The sequence below is a fragment of the Zingiber officinale genome, chromosome 6A (assembly GCF_018446385.1).
Source record: "Zingiber officinale cultivar Zhangliang chromosome 6A, Zo_v1.1, whole genome shotgun sequence".
Taxonomy (NCBI): Eukaryota; Viridiplantae; Streptophyta; class Magnoliopsida; order Zingiberales; family Zingiberaceae; genus Zingiber; species Zingiber officinale.
The window spans coordinates 85,684,206-85,691,440 of NC_055997.1; positions in this window are offsets into that span (position 1 = coordinate 85,684,206).

Here is a 7,235-nt window from a genome sequence, read left to right on the forward strand (position 1 = left end):
CAATAGGAACGTCTCAAATCTCGATACATATGGGTCCCTGGATGGATCATGAATCGAACAAATGAGCCTCCTCAAGTAGCTCTGTAAGACCGATGAGACCGAGGCGCATAATCGCCTCGAAGTATATAACACCCTCCTCGTCTCGTAAACTCTCACGCCTTAAGCTATCGACCGCCAATGAATCGACAATCGATCACCACGGCTGAGCCTCTGATCTTCGTCACGATCGACGATCGAGCAACCATGGTAACCGGAATACCTTGCTCAGATCTCTGCTCCTCCAAGTCTAACTCGGAAAAACTCTGTCCATGGATCAAGTCCAGCAAGCCATGATGAACCTGCTGAGTGCATCGCAACCACATTAGCTTTCCCGGTGGTAGCTAATGGTACAATCGTAGTCCTTCAGAAACTCCATCCATCTCCTCGCCGGAGATTAAGCTCCATACGAGTGAAAATATATTTGAGACTCTTATGATCGGAAGAATCTCAAATGTGATACCGTATAAATGATGTCGCCATAACTTCCGAGCAAAATGATGGCAGCTAACTCCAAGTCATGAACTCGGTAGTTCTTCTCATGCTCCTTCAACCGACGAGAAGCATAAGAGACTACTCGCCGCGTCGCATCGCAATACCAAACCCTCAAGAGATGCGCGGTGTAGAGTACAATCCATCCTCTCCAGGTAAAACCAAAGCGAGCCGACACTAATCTCCGCCTCGAAGTCGGTCTCGCAATCCTCATCCACGTAAACTTCACGCCTTTCCGGTAAGGCGTGGCCGCATAATACGCGAAACCTCGACAAACGCGTCGGTAATACCCGCCAATCCTGAAAATCGGATCTCCGAATCACTTTACCGCCCAATGTGACCTCGATCTTCGAGGATCAATGAAATACCTCTACTAGAAACCACGTGTCCAGAAAATCGATCGAGGATAGCCGTAACACACTTGTTGAACTTCGCGTCAGGTGATGTCGTCGAAGAATCTCCAAGACTATGCGAAGATGTGCGTGCTCCTCCTCGGAATGAGAGTAGACCAATATGTCATCAATAAAGCGATAACAAACTGATCCGGATACTCCGAAATATGTGGTTCATCAAGTCCATAAACACACTGAGCATTGGTAAGCCCAAATGGCATTACTAAAACTCATAATGGCGGATCAGACGGAAAGTCGTCTTCAATATCCGAGTCTCGACTCACTGATGATATCCGGATCGCAGATCAATCTTAGAATACACGATGTACCTCGAGCTGATCAAACAAACTCGATCCGTGGTAAGGGATATTTATTTCTAACGGTCATTGCATTCAGCTGTCTGTAGTCAATACATAACCTCATAGTGCCGTCCTTTTCTTGACAAATAATACCGGAGAACCCCATGGGAAAACACTAGGGCAATAAATCCTGTCTAAAAGCTCCCGGAGTTGAACCTTCACTCGCTCAACTCTTTTGGTGTCATACGATATGGAGCTTTAGATGTCAGTGCGTGGAATTAACTCAATAGCGAACTCCATCGCCTTCGAGGCAAACCTGCAGCTCCTGAAATACATCCGGGTACTCCCGGACTGAACGCCGAGAGTCGCGAATCGCATCGTCCTCGATCGATCAAAGATAACGAAAACCTCGACCATGTGACAAGAACCTCGAGCCTGATCGCTGAAATGATCGATAAGCCGTCGTCTCTGATGCCACGAGTGTTGGTTCGGAGGCCGGAATGTGACCACCCCGTCTGGCAATCAACTGTGGCATGATAGCCAATCCATGCCAAGAATAATATCAAAATCGACCATTTCTAATACTAAAAGATCCATTGTAAGTATTAGGTTGCCAAAATCTAATGGGCAACCTCTGACCTCCTGGGTGACGTCCAATGAATCACCGGACGGTAGGGAGACGGTCAATCGCTGGGGTCTGAAAGTGGGTAATCTACCAACCTCCCGCATAAAAGTGCGAGATATAAATGAATGCGAGCTACCAGTATCTATCAGTATATCTGCAGATAAGGCATAAATAGAAATCATACCGCGGAAAACGGATCCGTCGGCTCGCTGCGCATCCTCTCTGGTCATCGCATGAACACGTCCAGTCTCTGGCGGAGGAGGAGGAGGTAACGCTGCCAGCGGCTGCTGCGGCTGGGTAGAAGACTGAGAGGACGGCGAATGATACTGTGCAGCTGGCTGGGACTGAGTCTGGTACTGACCTATAGGCTGAGGCTGCATCTGATACTGCCCCTGCGTCGGATAATAAAGTCCCGGAACAGAACTCTGAGGTGCTATGGAAGCACTAGAGTACTCCTGTCCAAGCATGTCAAATGCCGCTGCTGCAGGTGAAGCACTCTGCTGACCATGTAAAGGTTGGGCTCGTCGCCCTCCTCGATAAGTTCCGGACTGACCGGACTGTCCTCCATGATCAGACCCTCCGGAAGCCATATGCTGAGTCTTCTGCGGACAATCTCGACTCTGGTGTCCAGGCAGTTTGCAATGAAAGCAAACTGACTGTCCCAGAGAACAGGCTGAAGTGACATGATCTCTGGATCCACATCTGAAACAGCGAATGTCGCTGGCGGGTTGTTTCCGGTTCTGCTGAGAAGACCGGAAATGTCCTGATGAAGACTGCCCTGATTTCTGAGGTTTACGTGATACCCCAGATGTACCCTGATCTGATCGACTACGCCTGCTCTGCTGTGGTGTAGTCTGAGGCTGCTGGCTCTGTCCAGATGTCTGACTCGGCTGCTTCCTTTTCCTATCCGGAAAAACTCTCTGCTGAGCTGACTCAATAATGAGGGCTCTATCCAACATCTCCGCATAAGATGTGATACCAAGACCGACAAGTCTTAGATGCAAATGTCCATCCAGCCCCTGAATGAACTGCTGCATACGTGAACTGTCCTCAGCAACTAGCTCTGGACAAAACTTGGCCAATCTGTCAAACTCTGCATTATACTCAGTCACTGTCCGATTATTCTGTCGCAAACTCAAGAAATCCTGCCGGCGAGCCATCTGATAAGCTCGTGGAAAGAAACGGCTCTCAAAAGCCTCTCTGAATCTGGCCCAAGTGATGTTCTGCTCACCGATGATGGAACGCTGAGTAAGCCACCAAGTGTCGGCCGCGTCCCGTAAGTGAAAAGCAGCCAGCTCTGCTTTCTCCCACTCGGAGCAAGCAATATAAAAGAAAGTCCGCTCCATAGTCTCAATCCAAGACAAAGCCACACTCGGATCTCTGTCTCCTCGGAAGAGTGTGAATCGATTCTTCATCGATTCCGCCAACACTGGAATCCTGGCTCGTGTGTCGGAACGGCTGTCGGGACGGCCGGAAACACTGGTACTGGTGCTACCGGTGGTACCGCTGCATAAACTGGAGGAGGTACTCCCGGTGCTGCTGGGTAAACTGGAGCATATGCTGTCGGTGGCACTGTAGGGTGAACATAAGTGGCCGCAGCTAGATGTACGGTAGGCAATGGTATCGAATGTGGAGTAGCCGGTATCCCTAGTGCAGGTGCTACTGAGTACACTGTATGTACTGGGGGCACAGGGGCAGCTGGTGCCGGATACACGGTGGGTCCAGGTGGCGGTGGTGCCGAGTACGCAATAGACTGAGCTGGAGCTGGTCTCGGATATGCTAATGGTATCCCTGGTGGTACCGGAAATACAGGAGCAGTGGATACTGTCGGTGCAGCTGAGGTAGGCACCTCTAAGGGAGTCATCGGAGTCTGAAGGCCCGCCGCACTCGCAGTATGCTGAGTCTGTCCCTGACCGACAGGCTCAGCCTCGGTAGGCATCTCTAGTATATCCAGAGATCCTGCAGTCCTCGCACGTGCTCGTCCAGCACCACGTCTCGCAGCAATACGCGTAGATCGCCTCATATCTGTTAAATTATATTACAGATATTACTACAGGTATAAACAATTACCAAAATGAGACCATACCTAATTGTTGTCTGGAGATGTTCCATCGCTGTCCAGCCCCCAAATTGACCTCGGAATTCCGTACGAGAAAAACAACACTGGAAATCCATATAAATCAATAACGGAAGTCCATAACAAAATCGAAACGGAAAATCCGTGCAACCCAAAATAACTGCCCAGACTAATCTATCTCGCAACTAGGGCTAGTATAAAAATGTCCAAAATACCAAACGCAGGTATCACACCCTGCTCTGATACCAATGAATTGGTATCACATAAATCCCGAAAATCCAACACACGGAAATCAAATAAATATCGCCAAACTTTGGCGCACTGATACCCAATAAACTGATATCAGATTATTCAAAGTATCCATAATACGAAAACAAAGATCGTATAAATCCAGAACACACAGCAAGTATCATAAACTTGGCTCTGATACCACTAAATTGTCACGCCCCAAAGGAGTCTCTGTCCGAAGAAATTTCGGCAGCATCTCCCCTGTACGGCGGACAATATGAAACTTTCTACATATCACATATACATCAGCCACAGGCGGCTGGAATGATAACAAAAAAATAAAACAAACACCACGCAGTTTATAAAAATATTCAGCCTTTGGCTGTCACATCCACGCAGTTAATAATAGTAATCAATAACAATAGGACTCTGACTCGAAATCCACCCTACTCCACTACACTCGTAAAGCTCAAATCCAACGAACTTACCTCTTCTGCCATCCAGACAGGCACGAAGTAGAATGAAATCCAATATCATATCAAAAATCCATCAAAAGGTATCACCCATACAATATCCATAGGAAAAATCCAAAGACAATACTAAAAACAAAGTCTGATATAGAAAAAGGCCAAAATAAAACAAATAACGAACTAGTAGAGAGCTAGCTCTACGTGCAGATGGGGGGCCAGCGACTGGAACTGCTCCGGACAGCTTCAACCTGAAAATATCAACAATGGAGGCGGGGTGAGTCCAACACTCAGCAGGTACAACTGATATGCATAATAAAACAAATAACAGACAACACTAATCATGCGTCCACGAATACGAGAAGGAATAAATGCAACTGGAACGAGAGAACTGTACTAACCGGATCAAGGTACAAAGGCAACAGGTCGTCAGAAGAAATCATAATCCTGTATGCATGTCAATCAAATGCATCCATACAAATGCATCATATTGCAGCAATCACAACAATAAAATGCAATAAATGCATATGGTGACCGCACTCGAACATCCGCTCCCGACAATGATCGAGTGGACGGAATCTTTGTGAGTACTCTCTCCCCAAATCATAAATGGGGGAGCTCAATGCTCTCATCTCCCGGTACACAATGACGGGGAGGAAAAATCTCTGCCGGCTACCACGCTGAGTCTCCTGACCAACGGAGCCAAACAGAGTCCACCATCTGCCAGCTACCACGCTACTACACTAAATGCCAACGGAGCCAAACAGAGCGGAACTGACTGCCGGCTACCACGCTGAATCCTCAGACCAACGGAGCCAAACAGCAGAACCGCCACACACCTGTCTGATATACCACTAATCCATGGGTGGTGGTGTGTGCAGTACATGTAACTGGCGATGGACTCAACCATAGTGGAGCCGACAATCGCACAGCATGCAAACATGATGCATGATACTAAGCATGGCAATCTCATGAATAGCATAGCAAGATCCATACATAAATAAAAGGTGTACCACAAGTCAATGTATCAGATGGAAGGTACACAAACAGATAGAGTATCAAATAAACCCTAGGTCCTGAACATGATGTATCACATGGTTGGGTCACTACCGAAAGCATGTATGGTCAGGTCAATAATAACATGCAGTGCATAATAAATAAACAAACAACATGTAACAGATCATGTAGTGACCAATCGAATAAAAAGGATAACGCAATCATTGCTATATGTTAAACACTTTATTATGCATATCAAAAGACATAAGTCAAAGTACCCGCCTCCGAAAATAGAAAGGTCCAATCTGACTCCGAGATACTCGTCTCGCGTTAAAGTCCTGAAATACCAATACACAGATATTTTATTTAGCTAAAATTCAAATGAATTGCTAAATAAAGTTCTCAACACAATTTAGGGCAAAACCCTAAGTCATAATCATCAACCTACCTAATTTAACACATATAATCTAGTTACTCAACATGTATCAAATAACTAAATCAAACTACTCACTCAATTAGGAAAACCCTAATTATTGATCAACCTTAACTGATCATCAATTAATTTATCCACATAAAGACCTAAACCCACAAACGTTAAACCCAAAAACCTTACCTTTCACTGATCTCCTGGTTCAATCTGTATCACCAACTCCTGTAACCATTCTAGCCAACATCTATAACGAAAATAAAAACCCCAAACCTTACCTCAATTTGCAATCCCAGTGACTGCGGGTGAGAGGTTGCTTGGCTGCTGGAATTTGATCAGAGTCGAAGGTAGAAATCTAGGGCACAAGTGCAGCACAGTGAACATAGAGGAATATCTAAGCCCAATTCATAACTGAGATCAACACTCACCTTCAAGATCACCACATAGCAACGAAATGCTCTCCAAGATCGCAGCTAGGGCAGAGAAAAGATTGGCCGGAGCTAGGGCACAGGGTGGCGTCGTGGAGATGGGTGTCGCGGCCTGAGACTAGGTCACCGGCGATTGGGATCCCCACAGCGAGGGTGACAAGAAAAGGGATGAGTCTCCTTGGCTTGTCGTCGCGCGAGAGGAACGACAGAGAAGGCTTCGGTCGGCAGTGTGCTCGACTAGGGCAGAGACGATCGAAAAACTAGGGCTCGGCTTCACCGAGAAGAGGAGGAGATGAAGAGGGGGAAAACCGTCGTGACCGGCGGTTAGGGCATGGAGGAGAATAGGGCGGCGTCGGGGAGAAGAAGAGAAGAGGGACGGGGTTGGCTCGGCAAGGAAGAAACGGCGACAACGAGCAAATAAAAAGAAATAAAGAAAATAAAAGGAAAAGGATATATAAACATTTCCTTACTTAAATAGGGTAGCCTAAACAGGCTTTTCCGGACCCCGTTTTTATCCCCGTCAACTCGTCCGTACGAGCTCCGAAAAATTCCCGAAAAATCTCCAAAAATTCCGAAAAATTCCCTTATTAAGATTCGCCTATTTTCCGGTATTTTACAAATCCCCTTAGGCGAGCCCTTGGGTAAAGACATTCATCATGGTCTCGGATGAGACCGAGGGGATATCTATGACCACTTGGTTGAATCGCTAGATGTATGCTCGGAGCGCTTTCTTGGGCCCTTGTTTCAGGGCGAAGAGGCTAACACTTG